General features: G+C 38.9%; 1 long non-coding RNA gene across 1 annotated transcript in view; it reads right to left on the reverse strand.

Annotated features, from left to right (window-relative positions):
- Positions 1-27,744, reverse strand: part of LOC122422334 — a 594,363-nt gene that overhangs the window by 463,966 nt on the left and 102,653 nt on the right. The window contains exon 3 of the long non-coding RNA XR_006263780.1: positions 5,187-5,302. This is a non-coding gene — a long non-coding RNA (uncharacterized LOC122422334). The remainder of the gene's footprint in view (positions 1-5,186; positions 5,303-27,744) is intronic.

Consider the following 27,744-nt stretch of genomic DNA (forward strand, 5'->3'; position numbering starts at 1 on the left):
GAAATACAGACTTCAGAGACTTGGATTCAAGGAAGACATCATGACCAAAATTAGGGAAGGAGAGAAAGATGTACTCAGACCAAGTAAGGCAACAATGACATCTTTTCCAAGTAAGTAAATCTTGGGTTGTGTCTACTCAATATACATGTGATTATCTTACTAAAAACTATATAATTCATACTTCCAGAAGTTAGTATTATTGTATTCAAATGGAGGCATAAGTTTGTGCTGCTGTTGCTCTGTGGGGAAATAAGAAAAGACAGAGTCACATTTACACCACTGTGAAATCCCCCAGATTCTCAAAGGAGTCAATGGAGAAAGTAGCAACCATAGTTTCTTAAGGGACGTGCGAGGTAGCTTAGTGATAAAGAATCTGCCTGCAGTGCAGAGACACAGGTTCGATCCCTGGGTCAGGCAGATCCCCTGGAGAAGGGAATGGCAACCCACTCCAGTATTCCTGCCTAGGAAATCACATGGACTGAGGAACCTAGAGGGCTACAGTCCATGAAGTCGCAAAAGAGTCAGGTGTGACTTAAACAACAACAGCTTAGCCTCTTTAGCCTCATTCTTTCCAACAAATATTTTCTACTTAGACCATTGGGTTATAGTTATCTGGCCCCTGTTCTTCAGGCCTGAAAAAATAAGAAGTGTATAGATTGAGGGGACAATTTATAAGATCCATCAAATGACAATCATTGTGATCCAAGACCCTAGGCAGTGGTTCCCAACATGTGAGCCTCACAGGTAAACCATATTCCCAAACATAATTTCTGGCACTAAATATACTGCACCTCACTTCTCCTAAACAGCGTATCAGCCTGGGAAAGAGAGAGTGATGTTATCACAGAAATAACCTTGGTTACTCTAATTATTTTTTAAACTGTAAGTTATTTGCAAACTTCAGTGCTTCAGCTGTGTTTGGTAACACATACTGATGACATGTCTCATTCCTGACCTGTGTCACCAGTGTCATATTTGAGTAGTACTGTTTCATTCTACTTCTCAAAAACAAAATGTGTCCAAAGTATAAGTCATATCAATATTAACCATGGCAGAAATACTATTAAAAATACATATAAGCATTCCCAAGGTTTCTAGGGAAATCATTCCCAAAACACTTCTGGGACTGTGTTTTTGAAATCAACTTCTGTTCCCAATATACACTGATGTACTTCACAGGCTTATACTCAGAGCTGACAGAGACACTCATTAGTTCATTCATCAGTTCTTTTATTTTCAACATATGCAGTTCACATGATAAAAACCACTGATCCAGTGTAACAGATGACAGATACAGACATCTGACACATTTTGGTCAACCAATATGTAGTAAGGTCCTTTGACAGCTGCAGTTCTGGAGGTAACGATGAATAGACAGAGCCCTGGCCCTCTAGGAGTTCACAGTCTAGTGGACCCAATATACAAGTAAAATAATTTTAATGTGGTATGATAAGTAAAATGGTGGACATGAACACCATGTGTTATGAGCTCATGGGAAAAGAACTGAATCCATCATGGAATGATTGGCGAAAGCTTTGCGAGAGAGATAGCACACAGACCTGCTATCCATTGTCAGTTACTGAACAGGTGCCGCTAGCCCCAGAGAGCTGCTAGAAACCTCACGGGGCCTGACTCAGGATCCATTAACCTGAATCTCAAATGGAAAGTCAATGAACTGTGTTGGTGCCCTTGACCCACCTCCCTCCTAACCAGGAATCTCACCGTCACCAACTTGTCCATATTCTCTTGTTCCTCTGTGGTAGATACTTCAAGGGATAAGCCTCACCACAAAATTCTCTCCTATCTGGCAATAGCCACAAACAGAGGTATGGGATATGAGAGGATGTATTTTATACGACCCTGACCTCCTAGAAATAGCTGATTGTTATAGAAGGAGGTTCTGGCCCAAACTGGACCATTCAGTGCTCTCTCAGTATCTGAAATTCTAAACTGAGAGCCACAGGGACTTGGAAGTGAGTCACACTGATGCCAACACGCTATGAAGAATGACTACAAACTCCTCCCCCATAGGAAATCCACAGCCACCCACCCTACCGTCTACTCTTTCTACCTGTTGCTTACTGTACTCCCTTCAATTCTAAACAACTTTCCCAATCACCTTGCAACTGCTAACGCTGGTCAGAATTGGCTCTGCTTATAACCAAGATGGTTTCATACATGTCACCTATCCACATAGTCTTCCAATTCCTATACCAATCTAACTGCGTTTTCCTCTGATCAAACAATTTGCTGAGAGATGAATGGCTCATAAATCTTGGTATGTCATCTACCTTCCCAAAATGTACTAGTTTGGGGAGACTTCTGGAAATACAATGTTGAAATCCAGCAATTTATGCTGGTGACATCCCCAAACCACTCTTCTTTTTACTACTGAGTCAGTTTTTTTTGTTAAGATCTCCTTATTTCTGAGTAAGCCTTAGAGAAATGAAACATCTTTCACAATTCTAATCACACCACCTCTAGCACATACAACCTAAAACTCAAAGCAAAATCATCTTCATGCCTACCCAGGGACGCCAAAAAGAAAAAGAAAAACAAAGCAAAATCATCAATGAAAAAATAAGTTTGTCCCTAAATAATTCGACATACTCTTAGAATTGACCCTGATATCTTTTCTAGGTTCATTTCTCTCATCAGGCACACTGGTAGTATTAGTACTAGTAGTAATAGTATTTGTCTTCTATTCCTAACAAACCCACAAGAAGGAAGGACATGATCTTCATTTGGGGAGTTCATTGACAAGGATGGATCAGTCCAGAGCTACCCTCTTTCAGGTGCTAGGAGACAAAGTCCTCTGCTAAAGTCATGTAATTTAAAAAAAAAAGAAAAAAAGACACAGGCAAAGATTAGGAAAAACCTTCTTTGGGGGTCAAAGAAGAGAGCTTTCAGTAACTGAATATTAGCTATCCTGATGATTAGAAAAACATTTCCTATAATTTCTCTCTTCTGTTCTCAGTATTCGCTACTGACATTTCTGTAAAACTTGGAATAAAATAGAGTGGCATATCAAATTAAATAATACCCTCAAAAGTTATTTATCCTTTTCAAAGATTAAGCATTCAACCCAAAGTATAGCTTCAAAACCTGCCTCTAAGAGTCTCCCTTCTTTTTTCCAGTTATTGCAGACCTCAGTAGGAAGTGTCTGTGAACGTGGTGAACGTGTATGTATGAATGGGGGTGGGGTGAGTCTGCGTGTGTGTGTTTTATTCCAAGTGAGTGGAGTCAGACATTTAATGAACACCTGAAAACGAGCTGGAGAGTGATAGCAAATGCTCCATCTGTCTCTGCGTGTGTGCACTCAGGTGTGTCCTACTCTTTGTGACCCCGTGGACTGTAGCCCACCAGGTTCCTCTGTCCATGGAATTCTCCAGGCAAGAATACTGGAGTGGATTGCTATTTTCTCCTATGGGAAATGCTCCATAATATGTGTTAAATGAATGACCAATGAACGAAGAAGATCTATATTCTTTGTAATCGCATTTTAAAGTAACATACTGTTCTTCTTCCTGATAAGTTTATACTTTTATAAAAGAGAGAACTAGCATTTCACTATTCCTGAAAATTCATACCATCCTGGTCATTTCAATAAATATATTAATAGTTTGAATTTGTACCGTGCTTTTCCATGAATATGTCAGCATTTGATGTGTTTTAGCTCCAGGAAGAATGAATTAAGTTTTTAAAAAATCACTAATTTCACTGAGAAATTAGCCTCTAATATCACATTTTGATTGTATGTAATTAAGGATTCCATATGATCCTGGGGAAATGTTACTTTCAGCTAAATTGAAAACAGGATTATAACAGAAGAGATTATATAATTCATTCTAAATGCTCAGGGTGACTTATTCTTGGGTTAAAGACCCAAGTTACTTTCTGTTCCAATATCCCTCATGTGTTATAAAATGATGCAGACTACTTTAGCTCCTGTATGTGGCAATTTCTATGATTCAGGCTAATTAATTCCTCTGTCAAGTACAATTAATCATCCCTTTCCTACTGTTTCAGGAAATTTCATCTACAAAGGGCAGTGGAACAACTGTTCATGGAAACTAATAAAGGTTTTCTCTCATGGAAAGATCTTTCAAAATAATTAGTAATTAGTTAAATGTGTGCAAGTGCCCAGAAATTTCAGATGCTCAGTCAATTTCAAATGACATGGCCTTTAGCGAGCCAACCAGCATGAGTAGTAAGATTGAAACAATTAGTTTGAAAAGCTATACAAAACACTGTTAAGAAAAATTATAAGAAGGAAATAAGTTACTTGTGTATAAAATTCAATATAAATGTTAGAAACATAAAATAAGGATGTAATTGCAAACCAAGCAGAGAAAGAAGGAATTAAAAGAGCCTAACAGCAACTTATATTTCCTATGTTCAGTTTTTGTTCCTAAACCCAAAGTGAATAATTTTTATTCAGAATATTTTATACTTATGTTTACCAGAAGTAATTTATCTGGGTAGAAAAGGTGACCTATATTTAAACTGCCCATTTTGCATGCATTAAAATCAGATTTTTGATTGCATGAAATCATAGCCTCTCAGTACTGAGAATGCTTCTCTACTACTCAAACTAATTCTCATTCCACTTACTGAGGCTTTTTTGCATTTGGTTTATAAATGTTCATTTGTATTATACAAGAAATTTTGGCTGAATCATTTTTTTAAAACTAATTTGCTACCAGGAAAGCAGTGATAGCACTGTGATAGATTTAAACCAGAAAATTATATATACAATTCTCTCCAACCCTTTCTATAGTATCTTGGGTCAGAACCTCCTGTTGATCAATTCCCATACCAGCTCAGCTAGTCAGTTCCAGAGAGTTCCCTTTCAGTTCAAATCCATGAGCAATCCCTAAATTTCATCAAAAATCAACATTAGGTGATGATATGTACAAGAATATTACTCAACACATTACACTTTTTTTAATGATGAAGTACTTTCTATCTGAGGCGATAGTTTGTCTAATATACTACTTTTCAAAAGTACATCTTGTATCATTTATGTATTCTTATATTGCTGAAAATATATCTTATTCATCTTATTCTGTCTCTTCATCTTTGCAAGCCTGAGTTTAAAGCTGTTTTTCGCCTCTATGGACAAGCATGCCATCAATGGTGAAGACTCTGCAGGGTATCCTCATAACATTTTTTCTGCCACATACCTCATCTTGGATGTCCATTCTGTAATAGATTCTCCCGACATTCCTCTGTTGACAAAGCATCAACCCACTGATGAAATCAGATTATCATTCCATGGACAAGCATCTCTGACCGAACCCTGGAAAGCAAATCATAGAACACTAAGAATAAAAATCATAAGAATAGGTTTGCATGTAGTATAACATGCAAAACACAGCATGCATTTCTACTCTTACTGAAATGGAAAATTTTCCTTCACTTGCTTAAGGCCAATTAGTAATAGTTAAGCTACAGTCTTCTGTGACATGGAACATGTCTTTCAATAAAAGGAAAAGCAGATCATAAGCCTACTTCTCAGCTGTGACATGCTGTCTAGGCTCTGGTATGTCTCAAGTTGGAAAATATGCCTTTCCCTTCACAAAGAGAAATACCACATGCCACAGGGGCTGAGAACCCTGTGTGCTTGCTTATCATGGTGTTCTGAAACTGAAAACTACCGATTTTAAAGGCATATGTTATTAAAATATTTCTTTATTTAATTTTATAAAGGCTTCCCTCTACTAGCAACTTATTCAATGCTGGGAGAATCCAAAACAACTGCTATTCCTTCAACTAGTCTATGATATTTTATTTTCAAATCTCAGGTAACATGTCCGTGGAGTGAACTTATACACATATCTATCTTCAGATTTTAGACTGAATTCTCAAACTGTCTTCACACTGGAATCACCTGGGAGTTTCAAAACACACCAATGCCTATTATCTACCACCAGAGATTGCAAATTATTTGACCCCAATGTGGTCTGAGCTTGGCAATTTTTAAAAATCCTCAGATGATTCTAATGTACAACCAGGTTTGAGAATCACTGGTCTATAAGAATATTTATTAGCATCGAATTACCATGTGGGCATTAGATAAATAATTATTGCATCCTGTTATAATCTGACAAGGTCAGAGAATGACATTCAGACTAGTTAACCTTACTAGCAATTGTTGTAACATATTAAAATGCCAAGCACTTTACCAACATATTTAAGCCTCACAACATTCCTGCAAGATAGGTATTATCATTCTTACTTCTTGAACAGGTGAACTGAAGGTCAGAAAGTTTGGATTGTTTATCCAAAGTCACCTAATAAATGGTGAAGCTGGTATTTGAATCAAGTCTGTTTGATGCTAAAAGACCTGTTCTTAAAAAAAAAAAAAAAAAAAAAGACCTGTTCTTTCTACTATGCCAAACAGTTTCACTGGAGGTTATATCACCTCCAAAGAAGTAAAAATTAGTTCTTGAAGATCAAAAAATTCTTAGATATTGTAATGATCTGTGATTCTCCAAAGTTCAACTCTGCTGACACAATTTTATTCCTTAATTTCTCTCACTGGAGAAAATTTTAATTTCTTTCTATTTTTTTAATTTAGTAAGACAATAGAAAAAAATGTTTGAGAAACACTCTATTATGTTCTGTCTCCATCCATTTTGGTTAATAATGAGTTAACATATATACTACTCAAACACCACATATATATTATCTGCTATACCAAATACCTATAGAGAAAACAGCTCTCTCATCAATTTTACAATTCCCAAATTGGCTTTCCTGGTGGCTCAGTTGGTGAAGAGTCTGTCCACAGTGTGGGAGACCTGGGTTCTATCCCTAGGTTGGGAAGATCCCCTGGAGAAGGAAATGGCAACCCAGTCCAGTATTCTTGCCTGGAGAATTCCATGAACAGAGGAGCCTGGCAGGCTACAGTCCATGGGCTCACAAAGAGTCAGACATGACTACTGATTACCACACAAGTGTTACTCAGAGTTGAAAAAAGCCGTAGTATGAATAAAGCTGTATATGTCATAGGTCCCATAACACTAATGATAGGAGAGGAAGTAGTGAGTCCAAAAGTATTATCTAAAAGTTTTTATAAATGTCTATTATATTGCTATTTCATCATCATAGCAGTAGGTTGTTGGTTTGCAAACTTAGGAATTTCCCAAGTGAAGTCTAAAATGAGGCCCTGTACATGTATAGAGCAAGGAAAGACCAAGAAAAAGACCACTTAAGATTGGTAGGTGGCAGGTTTTAATAAGCAAGGGAACTTACAAGGCTTATCTTACGTATTGGCAAGATGAGTAGATCTTCATACCTGTCCCTAGAATCTTAAAAGTTTACATAGAGGCCTTAACTGAGTTTAGTCATCTATACTGTCCAGATAATCTCAACAACACTATCTCAAGGCTGTGTCCTTGAGTTTCTAGTGCAGGAAACTCAAGTGGGACGCATAGTCCAAGGACAGGGGAATGGGTGAGCCATCATCAATTGCCCAGGTCCATCTCCAGGGTTAGCCAATGTTAGTTACACCCTCTCAATGATCTTCTCCAACATAGGTAACCACTAGAGTAAGCTTTCTCTGGTTTGACTTGTTACGTGGCAAAATATCTCAAAGTTTTAAACACCTAGAGACAAGAATCAAGTCACTCAATTTTCTCTTATAGCACTGGGCCTTGGATAAACTAATCAATCAGAAAGTGTGTGTAAAATTCAAAGGAAAGAATTTCCATTGCCTGTACAGAGGTTATAAATCATATAATCAAATACACACAGTAATTAAATAATTCTAAGTAAATTTTAATTAATATTTATTGATACAGTAGATGTTTTTCCACTTTTTTTTAGAATCACTATTTTTAAAATCATTTTTTATTCTATAAAAGGCAAAAGTACAACACAAGCATCAAAATTTAATCTGATACCTTTTCTAGATATTAATTTGATTTATCAAGATGTCACCATTGCCCTATGAAGGAAAACAGAAAGAGATATTTGGGGCTATTGGCAGTGTTCAAATACCTGAGCTCAAACTTTGGCTAAAGGTGATGAGAAACCCTACCCTACAGGAGCCTGAGAAAACATCTTCAGGAAGGTGTGTCCAACTTAAGCCAAAGAGTCAGTGTGTTTACGCCTGCCTGAACGAAACAGAGATAGAATTAAAGTGACAATCAGAAATATGGTATCACAAAGTTTATTTGCCCAAGGCAAGACTAGAGTAGCTTTGAACAGTTTCCTTAAAGGAGTTGCTGCTTTAAACATTTGATAACCTAACAATCAAGGAGGATTCCTCTGTGAGCAAAATTCTAGAAAAATTCTCTGAGGTTTCCAACTACAGAGATAAAGACTATTCAAGAATGTGCCTGGAGGGGTGAGGGAGGCAATGACACCAAGAAAGGAGTCACTGCAAGCTCTAACTGAGAGTGGCTTTCCCTGTCCACAGCCTCTGTGCTCTACAGAGGAAGAGAAAAGACCCAGAAGAGGAGAAAGCAAGGGGAGCCGCCACTCCTGGGGTGGTTGCCATTGGAGCTGAGATAATGTCCACTGGGAAAGAAGCCTCACTGCATGAAGGGCTCTAGTCCTTTCTGCTTTCTCTAACCCATTATGCACCTAGAGCCCTTGCCCAGTATCTTTGATTATTCTTCTCATGGTGAGAAAATTAGGTCCACCAGAAAAAAAGAGAAAAATCTAGTTAAATTTGCATTGAAAAATTCAAGCCAGTTATTGAGACTCGGAGGGTAAAGTCACATTCAGATTCCTGTCCTAGAGAGAATCGTCCCCATTAAAGCAGTCGTGAAGCAGTGCTGCTACTACTAATCCTGTTCAGTCACTAAGTCACGTCCAGCTCTTTGCAACCCCACGGACTGCAGCACGCCAGACTTCCCTGTCCTTCGGTATCTCCTGGAGTTTGCTCAAACCCATGTCCATTGAGTCAGTGATGCCAGCCAGCCATCTCATCTTCTGTCGTCCCCTTCTCCTCCTGCCATCAATCTTCCCCAGCATCAAGGTCTTTTCCAATGAGTTGGCTCTTCACATCAGGTGGCCAAAGTATTGGAGCTTCAGCTTCAGCATCAGTCCTTCCAATGAATATTCAGGACTCATCTCCTTTAGGATGGGCTGGTTTAGTCTCCTTGCTGTCCAAGGGACTCTCAAGAGTCTCTTCTAGCACCACAAGTCCAAACCATCAATTCTTCAGTGCTCAGCCTTCTTTTTGGTCCAACTCTCACATTCACACATGACTACTGGAAAAACCATAGCTTTAATTATATGGCCCTTTGTTGGCAAAGTGATGCTCTGCTTTTTAACACACTGTCTAGCTTTGTAATAGTTTTCCTTTCAAGGAACAAGTGACTTTTAATTTCATGGCTGCAGTCTCCATACATAGTGATATTGGAGCCAAAGAAAATAAAATCTGCCACCATTTCCACTTTTTCACCTTCTATTTGCCATGAAGTGATGGTACCGGTAACACCAAAAAATGATAGAAGATAACATTTATTGAACATCTGCTATACATCAGTCACCATATTAGGTGTTTTTTATTCTTTTTTTTTCACTTAAAACTTTCAAAAATCTTATGAATTTTTTTCTTATATGTAAAGAGAGAACACTAGACAGTTTAAGCATATGTTAGGTCACAATTTGCTTTGAGTTTTCTTGTGTAATAAGCTAATACTTGAAAGCTTAATCCTCTCATATCAACCCCACTTTTCTTATGTTTATAGATGTAGTGGAGAATCTTTGCTTCTTCTGTCAGGGACAGAAACCTAACTCAAACCAGGCAAAGTAAAAGGGACATTTCATGAGCTCATACAACCAAGCTACAGCCGGGGGGTCAGGCGCCAGAGCTCAGGCTCATGCTTCTGCTTTCCTTTGGATGTCATTCTCTTTCTTCTCTCTAGCACACAGGTATTCTCCAGTCAACTGAAAAAAGTAGCCATTGACAATTCCAAGTTACCTCCTTCCAGGTTCATCCCTCCAGAGCGAAAACACTTCCCCTCCAATTTCAGGGTGAAGAACTGGGCCTCACCGGCCCAGTTTGGGACATATAGCCCATGTGACCCCACCCCGGGATCAATTGTTGCAGCTTAAATGTCCAAGATTGAATTATGTGAGTACCTCTATGGCCAAAACGTCAGGGCCCTGTGTCTGGCAACCCCGGCAGAATCACCTGATTAAGATAAAGGAGTTTTTTAAGAAGGGGTGAGAGGTATGGTTACCAGAACCAGGAATGCAGGACAGAAAAAAAAATAGTAGATGTCCACTACACCAATTAGTATACAAATAACCTGTATATCATGTTAAATGCACATTCTGATTCAGGAGGTCTCAGACAAGGCCCAAGGTGCTACATACCCAATAAGTGCCTAGAAGATGCCACAAACCACACTTTAAGTAGCAAGGCACTAACTTTCTTCCCATGTGTCTCCCACAACTGTCTAAACATGGTAGATGCTCTAAAGCTTAGGGCTCACCCCCAAGGACAAATGCAATCTCACATGCTTGTCTGAGCGCGGTGCCTTCTCAGGACCAGCTGTGAGTCCCCGTCACAACACTGAAATAGCAGAGGTGTTGCCCGTCAGGATCGAGACATATTGGCAGAACTCTGTGATAAAAACACTTTACAATTTCATGGCACCTTTCATTCCAAAGTGTTTCAAAGCTATATACATTCAGCACCACCGAAAGATGATAGAGGCAGCAGACTCCGTGGGGAGAAGGAGGTGTCGGGGGATGGAGTGGGGGTGGAGGCATAATGTGAGCTAAGGTCAGGGAGACATTTCTCTGTTAAAGGGAACACAACACCAGAAATTAAAGATAAGAAGGAAAGAAAACTAAAATCCTTAAGGTTCACATTCAAAGAAGGATAGCACATAGGTTAATGTTCAGAATCATTTTCATAGAACCACCATCTCCCAGTGGGTACAGGCACTCTGAGAACACAAAGAAAAAGAAAAGGAAATCAGAAATGAGCTAAACAACCAAGAAGATTAAAAAACATCAGGAAATCTATACGGTCTAAATTCATTAACTTCAGTTTGAATAGGCTATGCTGATCTTAATTAAACAATTAAGTCTTAAAATCTTAGAGGGCAGTTTTCCATCGCATATTCTGTGGTGTGGGAAATAGCCTCTTGTTTGCGGAGCACTGACTAAAAGAAATGACTTTTCTAAGTATTGCAAAATGTGAATATTTAACTTAACCTTAATATACCAGATGAAAATGGGGGTAGTTCATATAAGTTCTGGTGGGAAGGGGAAGTCACTCTATGACAGAACTTGAATATGGAAAGTTTTAATGACTTCTAGAGTATTTGCCTTTTAAATAAATCCATTTTTTAGTGCTGTTACATCCCATTTATTACCAGGGACTCCTGGGTGGCTTCCAGTGACTTGGAAGGGGTTCTTTCTTCACTTCTTCTGACTCCTCTGGCAATGTCCAGCAAATAACTAAAGACACATAAGCTCCCACAAGACAGTCTCAAGCAGGGTGCGCTCTTGGCCCTATGTGGCCACCTGCCAGGAAGCACATACCCAATTATAAGGGCGAGGAGAGAAATCTTTTTGCTGTTTCATATTTCCGGGAGTTCCCAAAGAACTTGTTACATTAATCTTCTTTGTGAAATCTTTTAGTAAACGTGCTTATTTATGAACATTCACAAAAACCTCAAGATAACAAGGGGAAAAAAAGCAGGAATTCTTGGACCAGAAATTCATCTTTCTGGCTCTTTTTTTATTCACTATCCTCCCATCTTTCTCCTCCCACTTTCACTTGAGACAGATGATGAAAACTTCCCCAGCTAGCAGATAATAGTGGTTATTCCATCAGGAGGCTTATTATCTGGAATCACAGCCTTATTGTTGTCAGAGAGCAAACCATGCTACTCATAAACGCAGCAAAAGTATTTTCCATTAGGAAATACAGTAAAATGACCCAGTACTCTTGTACCCTCACACTGTAGTTTTGAGCCCCTGGCAAAGTTCTGCCCCAAAGCCTATTTTTAAAAATGATGGGAAGTAACTTATGCATCTGGTTATCTCTCAGGATTCTGTCAGTCCCACAACGAGAAATGGTGCTGCCACGCTCACTCCAAAAAAAGTGGTGGTGAAGTGTAGGCTTCAGATAAGGATTTACACTGAGAGGCCAGCTCCAGAAACTGCATAAAAGATTATAGCTAGGAGACAGGCAAAGACAAACGTACAGTCATAAAATCAGTTATTGCAATCTGACAGATAAATGAAAATATTTCATTTCGGTTTGCTCTACCTATGGCAATAGCACAGAAACAAAGTTGAATATACACCTTGTGAATTGTAACATCTAACATGCCACCTTGGAATGAACAACATAAAAAGAAAGAAAAGCTGCCCATTAAGTGGCACATTTGAAGCGATGGAGTCTTTGGAATTATATCCTTATTTGACCCATCATCTGATTTACTGATAGTCCATTTGCTTCTCAAAAGCTTTAAGTTGGCTCAACATTTAGCTAATGTCAATCACATAAATATGAATTGAGAGCTGACTGCATCCAGGCACAGTTCTAAGAATTGAGAATTCTTAGTAATTAAGACAAGCATGCTTCTGCCTCTCAGAACTTACCATCTAACATTATAGTCTAGTTTAGCATGAAGAATGTAATTGTTGAAGTATGGACTATTGAAACTAGAACAGAACTGTTGAGTCCTCTATGGCACTTGCACTATCAACCTCCTTGTGAACACATTATTTATTGAGTGGAAGTGTCTATCTTTAAAACAAAAATTATCATAATCATCTTAAAATTCTAACGTTTTACTTCAACATGGATAATAAAATATTTTCAGAGGTCAAACAGTTTAGGGTTAACTGAATTTAACTCCAAAAACATCCATTGATTGTCTCTGAAATATAAAGGATATTACGTAGTCCTGCAAGGAGCATAAAACTGACTGAAGACTTGGCATCTACTCAGGCTGCCTACAACTCCCTTCAGGGGATATTTACATAAAGCACAAAAATAGAAAGTAGAATGAGGCAGACAATGTAACAGAGGTTTAAACAAGCTCTAGATACATGTGGAATCAAAAGGTTAACTTTTATGACAACTGGAGCTCTTTACAGAAGTTGCAGTTGCAAGAAGGCTATGAAGGATGAATGGATCTCATCAGGCAGGTTGGGTGAAGGCAGAGGAGCACAATGGTTAAGCATTGGCAATATGAAGTAATGGTTAGAATTCTGGCACTCTCTCTTACTAGCTCTATGACTTGGGTACAGGTTCTCACTTCTGAACTGGGATAATATGAGTACATCATAGGGTTGCTCTAAGTATTAAATAAGATGATTCATGTAAAATACTTTACTCAGTGCCTGCTATATAATATTAACAAATATTAGCTTCAATTATCATAGCCTAAGAGTAGAGGAAGAGAAGCAAGGAAGTATTGATCATACATTAAAGAAGAGCTGAAGAGGAGCGTAAAAGGTTTATAGAAAAAGAAGGGTTAAGGGATGAATTGTTGAGGGCCTCCAAATGCAAGAAAAATAACATGGCCTCTATTATACAAGAAATAAGAAGCCACTCAAGAGTTTTGGTGTAAGGGAGTAAGCAACATAATCAAATTATAATTAAATTTTGCTTCACACTTACCAATTTGAAGACAATATTTCTAAAGCCTTTTTAAGATGGGTAGTGGTACAACAATCATGACTTTGACTGCTACTAGTAACATCTACTGTTCACCAAGCACTTACAATACAAAAGCATTGTGCTAGGTACTCTGCGTATTTGTTTCATTTAATCCTTATCAAAATTTAAAAAAAATGAATCATGTGTAATCAGACATATACAACAGATGAGAAACTAAGGCTTACAAAAGTTAAGAAAATCCCAAGGTCACACACCTAAAAGAAAAATGAGTGCTATAGATGCTTCAGCAAACTTAAGAGTATGGTTGTGGTTTGTTCTATCCTAATGTTTACCATACTCCATTGCATTTGACTGCTTAATTGTCTGCTACCCTACCAAAGTGAAAGTTTCTTAAATCAGTGATTATATATTAGTCACCACTGTGTTCTCAGCAATCAACATGCTATCATGAATGATTATTAAATGAATGAATATAATTTGATGGCAGAATTTTCCTTAAATTGCATATTAATAAGCTTCATCTGACTTATTGCAAGCCTGCTAGAGTTGTGGCTAGAATATAAGTCCATAGAGTTTATATTTTTTTACTTTTTTAAACTGTGTAACTGTACAACTATGTTATATGAAAAGGAAAGAAGTTTTTTTTCTTATAATTAGACTGTGTTTAGAGTCCTCTAGAGTCAATCTGACCCATATTCAGCCCAGTCAAAAAAAAATAGTTCAAAACAAAGATAGAAAAATGAAATATAATTAACAACTCTAAAAATGGGCAATCAATAAAGTTAAAAAGAAGACAAACACTTCAGATCATTTAAGCATGGGTTTTATCTGGCAGACTGATGTTGATTCTCTGGCTCTGGACTAAAATGACATGAACAGAAGTTATATTGTCATTTGGTTAATACATTGAAACAGATATTATCCATTAAACGTTACTATGGATAATCTTAAATGGCTTGAAATTTAAAAGAGGAAAGCCCATAAGACAGTTTGATTTTTCCAGAAGATTTACAGCCCAACTAGCCTTTTTCTTTGGTTCAGTACACACAATGTGAGGCTTAATATGATTCATAATGGCTGAAAACTGGCTAAAAAAGTCAAGTTATAGGATTTTAAAATTGCCAGGAATAACCTAAATAGAGAATGATGAGACAGAAAATATACAAATAAATGTATCTGGATTATATGATTGCCAAAGAGTTTCATTTCTGTATTACAATTTCTATAGCTTCCATGTTTACTAATATAGGGTCTGATTCTATCCATGATTTTTGACCGCTGATAGCTCTCAAAGCCTATCATCCACTACCCAGCTCTCTTTGTTCCTCAGATGGGCAAGCTGATGAGAAATCCTAGGTGCTACCTCCTTTGGTAACAGTGGAAATTTCAAACCACATGGTCCCTAGCCCATGCCCAGGAACCCAGACCCTAGACTTGCCCCCAAACTACATTAAAGGCTAAGCCGGTCTCCTCTTCCTGTTCTTTCAACCTGTCTCTGGACCTACTCTTTACAGAAAGCTCGCTTTGTCAGTAATAAATCTTTTCACACTTTTTTGGTGCATGTATGGCATCGTTAGTCTTGACATCATAATCAAATTTTAGGTTGGGTTTCACCTCTGCAGAGTGGATGACAATTCAATATATTATTTTTATAATGTAAAAGGGTCATGAAAATTAACAAGTTTTAAGGATGTTGACAAATCTTAAACACACACACACAGAACAAAGTAAAATATATGTCACTTCTCTATGCACATTTCCTGGCTATTTCAAAAAAATAATTTTACATCACGTCATGGAAGAAATTAAACTACTACTTTTCAAATAATCTTCTATTAAAGCATTAATATTAATGTCATATGAATAACTGATAAAATGGACAGTGAGGGAATTTTGGTCAGAGTAGATTATGAATTTGATTCAGAGTAAGCATTTATCAAGTGCTAATGTGAACAAGGCTCTGACATAAAAGCTTGTGTATATTAGCTCGTTTAGCCCTCATAACAACCCTGTGCAATGGATATTTCAGGATACCACTTTACAGATGAGGAAGCTAAAGCACACGCAGATAAAGCAATTTGCCAAAATCAAAAACTGGTAAGAGAGGTGAGACTTGAAAACCTAGAAAACATGTCTCCAAAACCACATACCCTTAACCACCTCTTCTCCAAAATTTAATAAGTTCAGTATTTTTATCACAATTGTGTATCACACAGGATTTATTATCTGTTCTCTTTGTGTGGACATTTTCTAAGTTTTTAGTATTTTCAAAGGGATCCAGCCCTAAACTAAATACAAGTTTCAGACAGGCAATTAAGTGTGCTAGTTACTCAGTCATGTCCGTCTCTTTGCAACCCCGAGGACTGCAGCCTCCCAGCCTCCTCTGTCCATGGAATTCTCCAAGCAAGATACTGGAGTGGGCAGCCCTTCCTTTCTCCAGGGGATCTTCCCAACTCAGGGATTGAACCTAGGTCTCCTGCATCGCAGGCAGATTCTTTATCATCTAAGCCACCAAGGAAGCCCTGTGAAAGTGTCGGTCGCAATCATCATGGGTTAAATTTATACCGCACTATTCCCATTTTTTCTTTCTTCTAAAAATGGTCCAATTTTCCTTCCTGCATCCTTGTCTTCTTCATGAGGCCAAATGCATAAAGGGACCAGTACCACATCTTGAGCTACAGAAGTGAACCTGACTGGTGTAAAGGTCATCTCAACAGGTCAGCCACTGTGACCGGGTCAGGAATACAGATGTAAGCCAACCAGCAGCAGGCACTGCCCTGGCCACAGAGATCAGCTCAAGAATGGACGGTTCAGTCAGTTCAGTCACTCAGTCATGTCTGACTCTTGGTGGACATATGACCTAGTTGAGACCAAGGAAATACAGTGGAAGATTTACATAGAACTTCTGGGAACTAACTTTTCTCAGTCAAAAAAATCACCAGAAAAATAGCTCCCATTCCCTCTGAAAGTCATGAAACAGAACTGTGAAGCTTAAAGCAACTACAGTCATTTTGCCTCCTTGAAGAAGCCAGCTTGAGGATGAAGCCAATACACAGAGGAGGGTACAGCTGAGCAAACTTCAGAGAACCAGCCAGAGTCATTGGATTAAGACAGGCTGAAGCTAGCTAGCCTCCTCTGAATTTTTGAGCAGGGGAACTAGTAATATTTATTTGTTTGTTTAAGCTAGTTTAATTTTGTTTTCTGTTACTTGCAGTCCTAATTCACACATGTGTAAAATCGAACTCCCTCTAGCGATTTTATACTATTCTATCCTTTCAACAAACATCTGTACAAAACACCCTCTTGGTACCAATGTAACATTCCTTATTCATATGGAGTGGAATGTCAGTAACTTCACACTAGGATTTTTGGCTGTTAGTCTGTATTTTTCCTTTCCAGAAATGTTGTTAACTGTTTTACTCCACTATTTTACATCATAGTTAATTCCAGGCTTTTTCACAGTTTGTTTCTGGGTATGATGGCATAAAAGATATGGGTGGGAGGAAGCTCATAGCAGCTGAGTTTTTCTTTTTTAATTGTTTTCTTCTTTGTACTCAGTCATCACTCCCACGGGACTCTGATGCTGTGACTGAGGGTCAGTGAAGGATGAAAGAAAGCTGGTCAAATTGAGCACAGAGAGAAGTAAAATCTCACATATTAAAAAGTGGGAGGGACCTCCCAGTGGTCCAGTGGTTAAGAATTCGCCTTGCAATGCAGGGAGCGTGGGTTTGATCCCTGATCTGGGAAGATCCACACGCAGTGGAGCAACTAAGGATATGCACCACGACTATTGAGCCTGTGCTCTAGAGCTTACAAGCCCTGAGCCCAAGTGCTGGAACCACAAGCCCAGGCATCCTGGAGCCCACGCATGCATGCTCAGTCACGTCAGTCATGTCCAACTTGGTGTGACCTCCTGGACCATAGCCTGCCAGGCCCCTCAGTCCATGAGATTCTCCAGGCAAGAGCACTAGAGTGGATTGCCATGCCCACCTCCAGGGGATCTTCCTGACTCAGGGATCGAACCTGAGTCTTCTGCATTCCAGGTGGATTCTTTACTGCTGAGCCACCAGGGAAGCCCCCTAGAGCCCATGCTCTGCAACAAAAGAGGCCACTGCAATGAGAAGCCCATGCACCACAACTAGAGAATAACCAGCACTCCCCGCAACTAGAGAAAGGCTTATGCAGCAAGGAAAACCCAGCACAGCCTAAATAAAGAAATAACAACTTAAATATAAAAAGTATGATTATAGAGACTATGGTAAACATGAAAAAAAAATTAGTCATTATACTCCCCAAAGAAAGTGTTTGTCATTCAGTCATGTCCAACTCTTTTCAACCCAATGGACTGCCAGGGAAGCTAGTGATTTAAAAAACAGAATTTTTAAAACTCCGAAGCAAATAAAAAATAAAACACCAAAAATATGTTAACAGTGGTTGCACTAGAGACTTCCCTGGTGGCTCAGATAGTAAAGAACCCACCTGCAATGCGAGAGACCTGGGTTTGATTCCTCAGTTGGGAAGTTCCCCTGGAGGTGGGCATGGCACCCCACGCCAGTCCTCTTGCCTGGAGAATCCCATGGACAGAGGAGCCTGGTGGGCTACAGTCCATGGGGTCGCAAAGAGTCGGACACGACTGGGCAACTAAGCACAGCACAGCACTAGATAATACACAGATTTTTCCTATTTTTTCTTTTACTTTTTATAATGATCACAGGTTATTTTATGAAGAAAAATTTTAGTGTTTTAACATAGGAATGCTATACGGCCAAATGTCTAAATTGGCAGACTTATTTGAGATGTACAAAGATAAGAAAGTTAAAGAGGGAACATTTAGCACTGTATAATTTGAAGACCTTGATGTCCACTTTCCCAAAGAGGTTTTCTTTGCCAAAGGAGATGCACAGTATCCAAAATAAGACCTCACACCTCATAAAATTTAAATACTGTCCTTTGGGTGCTAAGAAACAGAAGACCACTGAAATGGGGTCTCTTGAGTCACTTGGCAATCTCTCAGCCTTCTCCAAAGCAGCAATACCATATAAGAAATAAAATGGCATGAGAGGAGAGAAAAAGAAGACAAAGTTGTGACTCAGTCTGACTTAGGCAGACTACTCAAAGGGAATAAGGGAAAGAGGCAAGTAATTAGATAAGACCAGGCTGCACATGTGTATATATCAGTACTTTCCAAAAGTGAATCTCAAAGTGAAAGGCTAAAGTGAAGGGGAGGAGACAAGGGGAAAATGAGGTGGAAGGAGATGGAATTGGAAAGATCTATGCCAGAGATATGGACATAAAAGGACGAACAATAGACCTGAATTATGGATAGAGATAGAGGAGATAATAGAAAGGACAGAAAGAAAGTGAACAGGCAACCAGACGAGAAAAGATATTCCCAGTGGTGTCAGATCTGATGATGGAAGCCTTGGCTAGACCCTGGGAAGGGAAGGTAGAGGTGAATGACAAATGGGCAGCCTCAAAATAAATCATCTTTTCTAGACCTTCTGCAGGAACAAATTTTCCAGAGATTTAGATTTGGTAAACAGACCAAGCTGGATCACTGTGAGGAACTTATAGGGGATTTGAGATGTCAAACACACAGAAGCCAAGGTTTTCCTGTAATGCTGGAAGCAACACCACGGCCTTTTCCTATCAGGCTCATTTCAAATAACTTCAGTTTAGAGAGACTTCTCTAAAAAACCTACAACAATGTGTTAGTTTTTTCTTAGCTGTAAGATATAGCAACAATCAGTCATATTTCATGTATATAGTCCTGTTAATTCTTCCTTAGACTTGAAAACTATGCATAGTGTTCATGCATGTTTTGCATTATTTAACATGTTTACATTTAGTATTTGAAATCGACTCATCTATTATAATGTGATAGAATTGTCAGACTGAAAGAAAAACACATTTGAAAAGAACCTATATTTTCTGATTTTTAAAATGAACAATTCTTCAGGTAGAAACCATTAACTGGGAGTGAATTTTGTGCTTGAAGTTGTTTTATTAATTTTCAGATCTGAACAGACGTTAAGCATAGTAATGAAGACAATAGGCTCTAGGGTGAGAGCGACCTGCCTGTGTTTGTCAGCAAACAAACCTAAGCTCTCTGCCCCTGAATCTCCTATGAGATGATAATATCAGTATCTGCCTCACTGGGCTATTTCGAGGATTAAATAAAATGACACATGTGATGCATGATACTAGGCACAGCATCTGGCACATAAAAAAGTGTTCAGTAAATGCTGCTATTAGTTCTAAAGTCCCAATAATTGTCCTATCACTTTTTCAACATTGTTGCCAATATGGTTGCCCCAAGAGTGGAAATTTCATTGACAAAAAAAAATCATTTCTTACTTAGCTGTACACATATTTCAGACATCCTGAAGTCCCTGATCTCATGCGTATAATTTCCTTGACCTGGAGCACAGTCCCTGCCTCTTCCATACCCTCAGTACCTGGCTGACTCTCACTCCTTCCCACTATCGGCTAAAACATGTCTTCCTTCTAGAAGTCAGCCTTCTCTGACCCTGGAGGATGGAGTTGGTACCTAGCAACCTGCTCTTCCCCCATGCTCTTGTCATCACATTACACGGTAATTCCATGTGTATTTTACTGATTTATATCCCCCCTCATATTACATACACACACACACACAATTTTAAGCTTCGTGAGAATATAAATCTATCTTCTGAGCCTTCATTTCTAACCCAAACATGTAGTTGAAGTGTTCGTGGCACATACTGAGTTACTAATAAATGTACATTGTGAATAAATAAAAGACACTCAGCAAATAAATGTGAAGAAGTTTTACAAACCCTCTATGCTAGGCTGAATCATAAAATATCCACAAATCCAGAAGTATCCCATAACTACTGAACTATTAAATTCACTGACTGCTTGCCAAGAGTCCCCTAAATCAGGTAATTTGACAATAAATAAAATACCTTGACATATTTATGCAGATCTTTGAAGCAGTGAGTCAGAGAAAGCAATTTAAATAATATGCCCTCAAGAAAATTTTTACAAATTTAGTGCTTTCCTGAGTCCAGTCACCTTGGTAGCTCCTTAAATAGAAATTACCTTAATGGGAAAAATGATGGAAAATAGTCATCAGAACTGCATAAAAATTCAACTAATAAGTATTTGTGAATACTTCTTCTGTGTTAGACCTACAGGCAGAACAAAGAAAGACAAAACACAGACTTTCCTCTCAACATGTTGATAATCTAAATGACATATAAATAATATGTCACCTCCCCCTACCAAATACAGGCTTCCCTTGTGGCTCAACTGGTAAAGAATCCTCCTGCAATGCGGGAGATCTGGGTTCAATCTCTGGGTTGGGAAGATCCCCTGGAGAAGGGAAAGGCTACCCACTCCAGTATTCCAGCCTGGAGAATTTCATAGACTGCTTAGTCCATGGGGTTGCAAAAAGTTGGACATGACTGAGCGACTTTTACTTCCAAAGTCCTACCTAATTCATTAATGAATGCCATTTATTTGCAGTTATATACATGTGCTTAGTTTTGAATTTAAGAGAGGTCATTATTGAACATTAATATGAACATTAAGGTTTTTTGCAACTGACATGAACTTGTGTATCTGAGATAAATTAAGCATGCCTGGTTGTATCACAATTTTATGATTAATTCAGTCTTTTGAAAATAAACCAGTTTCTCCAAGAGCACATGCTCATAACATACATCAAATAGACAAGATGATTTGTATATAGCTTCTAAAATTTTACCCTGAAACATCTAATTATTTTTCCTTTTGGAAAAAGCATCTGAACACCTGTGGAAGCCATTACTGTTCTGTCCTTTGGGGGCAATAGGCGAGATCAAGCTCCCTCACATACTGCATTTTTCTCCAGATTCACCAGGAACCTCATAGGCTTGCTGCCGCATGACCTGAGCCCTTTAACAGGTGGCCGGTCCTATTTTTCCTCCCTACCTTCCCCTCATCAAGAACAAAATACTAATTTCTGTTTTCTTTTCTTTTCCCTCATGCAAATATCCAAAGTAGTGGGGAGATTCTCAGGAGCAGACAAAGCTTCACCCAGCAGAAACTTCATGAACCTGCATGGAACAAGAGTTTTGCTGGTGATATAGGAGATTAATGGGTCTTTCCCTGTTCCTCAAAGCTGAGTGAAATAAGTGAGAACTATGAAGCTATTAGTCCTTCCATAATATCAAAGGTCAACAGAATCTCAACAAAATGATGGCTACTGAATGGTTTACTGGCCACTGCAACCATTTCCCTTTGAAAGTCAAGAAAGTCTTAATTTATAATTACACATTTTGCTTTGGCCTCATCAAGGCAATCCTTGGAGCAGATCCTTGGAGCAGAACTAAGGCTGCATAAATGTATAAAGAAAGCTTTTGCTCTGATGTGCTAAGAGACCAGGGTGTGTTGGTTCTCGGCCGCCACACCCTAGTCTGTGGTTGAGGATTCCCATCCTTCCTTTCTGCAAGACAGCTCATTCTCAATTAGCAACAGTCTTATTTCAAATACCGAGACTGCAGTTCTATTTTCCACAATACAAAGATCTCCTGTTGTTTCCTTCAGCAACCTGGTGGGGAACAGATTCACTTCAAATTGTTCAAACGAAGAAACTGCAAGGAAGCAAGAATTTACACAAGTTGGGGGCAGGGCTGGAGAATCCCAGGGACGGGGGAGCCTCATGGGCTGCCCTCTACGGGGTCGTACAGAGTCGGACATGACTGAAGCAACTTAGCAGCAGCAGCAGCAGCAGCAAGGGAATGGTGACACATGGAACAAAGAATGCTGAGGCCCCAAAGACTTCAATAGTGGGAGGAAATGGTGTTCCAGGAGCCCAGAGGGGACCTAACACTGAGAAGGTAGGACTATGTGGTAGGAGCAACAACCATAGGAGACACAAAGAAGGAAGAGGAAACAATCTGACATCTCTCTCTTTTTATCTTCCCATTGATCTCCTATTGGCAAAAATCTAACTAAAGGTTAGAAATAAGTTACAAGAGAATTCAAGTGATAAAATCTGTAAGGAACAGCTTCCTGGGAGTACAATGCAAGATAGAGAAAGGCAAAGAATACAAAGTACATTATACAAATCACAATGCAAGATAGAGAAAGGCAAAAAAATAAAGAAAAAAATGTATAGACACATCCAAATGTAACTTGTTAGCAAGTTATTAAATTTGCTAACAATGGTTTAAATAAGTGAACCATGGAGAGTTCTCCAAGTGAAGACTTTGTAATACATTTATGTGTAAATAGCACTGGCTACTTTACTGTCTACTCCCCTCTTCTCAAGCAACATAACAACCCCCAAAAGAACTACACAGAAATACTGAAATAATATTCTCCAAGCGGGCAGACCCTCTGGCAATATTCTTGCTGAGGGACAGAATCTTACAGCTGACCTTGTACCATTACATACAAAGCAAGCGCCTTAAGTCCTCAGGACTTTGTGTTATAAATACTGATATCTAACCTCATTTGGAAAAAGGGGATGGATTGCTAGCCAGAAAACCCATGATAGCTGAGTGAAGAGAGAGTAAATTGGTGGAATCATGCAATTAAAAATATGCAAAGTACCAAAACAAATTTAATTCCCATCACCTTTTTCAGAAAGTTACTAGAGGACGGGATCCAACAAAATGAGAATAAAAATCAAGGAAAAAAAAAATGAGATCCAGAAATCTAGAGACCTACCATGGAAGAAAGATGAAAGTCACTCTAGAAGGTTGATAAAGGAAAGTTTGAGCCTAGAAAGACAGAGGACTCCATAAAGGATGTATCCAAGAAGAAGAAAAAAAAAAAAAAAAGACAAGCAGGAAGAAAGGAAGAAAAAGAAAAGAAGAGGAGAGGGAAGGGGCAAAGTGGAGAGGAAAGATATACTTGACTACACTGAAAGGACATTTATAACTCTCAGAAAGTTGGAGAATAATTAGCAAAATCTCTAAAAACTGTAAAAGAGAGAAGCAATTATTAACTTTAAGAAATGATATAATTAGAGTAAACAACTTGATTTAGTTGTAAAGTACTTACTTAGTTGTAACACTGAATATTGCTTTAACCAAAAAAGTATGATATAACCATGTTGGAAGATGAGTGAAGACAGGTGGGCAGGGAAGAAGGGTATGTTGCAGGTTAAGAGTGAAATCCTCATCTTTCATAAAAGTTAACCTAAAATTGCTACACGTGGAATATGAATCTAAAGATGGTTGCTTCAAATTATAGAGATAAAAAGCAGAATAATCAGCTAAAAGAGTTTGAAATGGATGCCTTTGAAGAATGGGAATTGGAGAAGAGTAGGGTAGGGACTGGTCAGAACTTTTTGTTATAAGCTTACTAGTACTATCTCAAATCTTAAAACTATATGTGTATATACAAAATGTTATATACTGTGTGTATATGTGTGTGAACCAATGACATTAAAATTTAGGTTAAATATTTAAAATCAGCCATAAAGTTCAGAGTTATACTTTACAAGAATAAAGAGACCTGTTGAACAATGCAGAGTAATTAGAATTCCACATGTGGGTCTACTAGGAGACCATGTAACCCACAAAGAAGAGAAAAGTCCCAAAGGTCATCACAAATAAGCAATGTGAAGCCTTAAAATAATGTAACATCAAATGAGAGAGTTTCCGTCTCTGGCTGGAGTGCTTTAATTGTGTCTCAAATAAAATACACCTCTGGGATATTTATAGCTTTAACTAATCTCATTTTCTTTTTTTTTTTTTTTCATTTTCATATAATATATGACAGACTTTATAAATGAAAAGGGTTAGACACCTGCTGATTTATCATTTGCACAGCAACCTAAATGCTAAATCAGTGAAGTCCCACAGCTCCTTTGTAAAATAAAACTCAAAAGCCATCTAGGAAGGCCAGAGAATTCACAGTGACCAGAAGCAGCAGAACAGCCACCTACGAGCTGAGGGGACGGACACAGGCAACAAACGCGCTCCCATTCTTCTGCTGATCAGAGATGCCCAGGAATGCGTTTTACATTGTGTATGTTTCTTTCCTGGTTGCAAATAGGAAAACAAAAGTTAACAAAAGAGAGATTGTTCAGAAGTATTCAGTACAAACAGATCTCTTTCTTTTTTCTTTTTTTGTTTTGGCTGAACTACATGGCTTGCAGAATCTTATCCCCAGCCAGGGATCAAATGCTTGCAGTGGAAGCATGGAGTCTTAACCACTGAACCATCAAGGAAGTACCCAAAACAGATCTATCTTTCCTTGTGCTTCATGAAGCATTGGAAATATCAGCAGATTTTCATAGGATTTTTACAGTCCTGACATTTGTCTGCATTATTTTCTGATAAACCTCCAAGGCAAAGAGATTTACAAAAAATAATGGGAGAAGTTTCCGTTGCAAGCTCAAAAACATTTTATTTTCCAAATTATCTTTTAGTGTCAATATGAGCAACACAAACAACATGAGATTTAGAGTCAATATTACCAACCTTAATATTCGTCAATCTTGCACTAATATTACCAACATCAAAGGATTCTTTTTTTTTCATTGAAAGGCATTCTATTTTATTAAATTGAAGTATAGTTGATTCACAATGTTGTGTCAATTTCTATTCAACAGCTAATTGATTCAGCCATACACACACACATATATTCTCTTCCCCCCCATTATGATTTTCCTCAGGATACTGAATACAGTTCCCTGTGCTATACAGTACGGCCTTGTTGTTTATGTCTTTTTTTTCCCCCATTTATTTTTATTAGTTGGAGGCTAATTACTTTACAATATTGTAGTGATTTTTGCCATACATTGACATGAATCAGCCATGGATTTACATGTGTTCCCCATCCCGATCCCTCCTCCCGCCTCCCTCGCCATCCCATCCCTCTGGGTCTTCCCAGTGCACCAGCCCTGAGCACTTGTCTCATGCATCTTATAACAATTAGAGATAATCTATGTGAGCAGTCTGGCACATAATAGGTACATAATTATCTTTATTATCATTATTCTCCAAATAGTTGAGATTTTAGTCAAGTATAACCTTGTATACACTGTTTCTATCAAGTTCAGTTTCACCAATAAGGAACACTGGTGGAAAAGAGAAAATGCAGAATACTTTTTTGGCTACGTTAATGCCAAGAGGTAATTAGACAAGAATAAGACCCCTTGTCCTCCTGTGATAGCAGTTAGTACTATTCATTAAATATTCCCCACTTGAGTTCAGTTCAGTTCAGTCGCTCAGCCGTGTCCGACCCTTTGCGACCTGATGAACCGCAGCACACCAGGCCTCCCTGTCCATCACCAACTCCCGGGTCTACCCAAACCCATGTCCATCGAGTCGGTGATGCCATCCAACCATCTCATCCTCTGTCGTCCCCTTCTCCTCCTGCCCTCAATCTTTCCCAGCATCAGGGTCTTTTCAAATGAGTCAACTCTTCGCATCAGGTGGCCAAAGTTTTGGTGTTTCAGCTTCAACATCAGTCCTTCCAACCTTTAGGATGGACTGGTTGGATCTCCTTGTAGTCCAAGGGACTCTCAAGAGTCTTCTCCAACACCACAGTTCAAAAGCATCAATTCTTCTGCACTAAGCTTTCCTTACAGTCCAACTCTCACATCCATACATGACCACTGGAAAAACCATAGCCTTGACTAGATGGACCTTTGTTGGCAAAGTAATGTCTCTGCTTTTTAATATGCTGTCTAGGTTGGTCATAACTTTCCTTCCAAGGAGTAAGCATCTTTTAATTTCATGGCTGCAATCACCATCTGCAGTGATTTTGGAGCCCAGAAAAATAAAGTCAGCCACTGTGTCCACTGTTTCCCCATCTATCTGCCATGAAGTGATGGGACCAGATGCCATGATCTTAGTTTTCTGAATGTTGAGCTTTAAGCCAACTTTTTCACTCTCCTCTTTCACTTTCATCAAGAGGCTCTTTAGTTCCTCTTCACTTTCTGCCATAAGGGTGGTGTCATCTGCGTACCTGAGGTTATTGATATTTCTCCCAGCAATCTTGATTCCAGCTTGTGCTTCCCTCCAACCCAGCGTTTCTCATGATGTACTCTGCATATAAGTTAAATAAGCAGGGTGACAATATACAGCCTTGACATACTCCTTTTCCTATTTGGAACCAGTCTGTTGTTCCATGTCCAATTCTAACTGTTGCTTCCTGACCTGCATACAGGTTTCTCAAGAGGCAGGTCAGGTGGTCTAGTATGCCCATCTCTTTCAGAATTTTCCCCACTTAGGCTCCTTCTAAGTACCTGGTTGGGGAGCAAGGACTTACATTAGTTTTGGTCTATGTGTTGTGAGCAGGAAGTCACGTGCATCATCTGGGCCAAGTATTTACCTGCAAAGCAAGACCATCCAAAGTTCTCTTTTTCACTGAGCACAGTGACCAGCAATGTTCAAAATGGTAGCCACTCGGTCAACCCAGTTCCTAAGTGACTATACACAGAGCCTTCCTGATGACCCACAATTGAGATGCTAGTGTGAGCAAGAAACAAAAGTCACTGTAGATTCCTGAATGTATTTATTACTCTCTCTGGGTCTGTGCTCAGTCATGCCCAACTCCATGCAACCCCACGGACTGTAGCCCACCAGGCTCCTCTGTCCATGGGGTTCTCCAGGCAAGAATACTGGAGTGGGTTACTATTTCCTCCTCCTGAGGATTTTTCTGGCCCAGGGATTGAACCTGTGTCTCCTGCCTCTCCTGCATTGGCAGGCAGATTCTTTATCATTGAGGCACCTGGAAAGCCCATATATTTGTTACCAGCTTAACTTAATAAATAAGGGAAGATGATTCGTCCCATGGACAGCAATCTATCAGTCTCTGTCTCCCTCTTTCTCTCTCTTTCACATTAAAAACAATTATTATCATTATTATATGGTACTAGGCACTCAACTGAAAAATAACATGGCATTAGGAATGGTCATGTGTGGCTTCCCAGGTATTCAGCAGTAAAGAATCTGCCTGCAGTGCACAAGATACTGGAAATGCAGGTTCAATTCCTGAGTCAGAAAGATCCTCTGGAGAAGGTAATGGCAACCCACTCCAGTATTCTTGCCTGGAGAATCCCATGGACAGAGGAGCCTGGTGGGCTGCAGTCCATGGGGTCGCAAAGAGTTGGACACGACTGAAGTGACTGAGCATGCATG

Source organism: Cervus canadensis, chromosome 19 (genome assembly GCF_019320065.1).
Source record: "Cervus canadensis isolate Bull #8, Minnesota chromosome 19, ASM1932006v1, whole genome shotgun sequence".
Classification (NCBI taxonomy): Eukaryota; Metazoa; Chordata; class Mammalia; order Artiodactyla; family Cervidae; genus Cervus; species Cervus canadensis.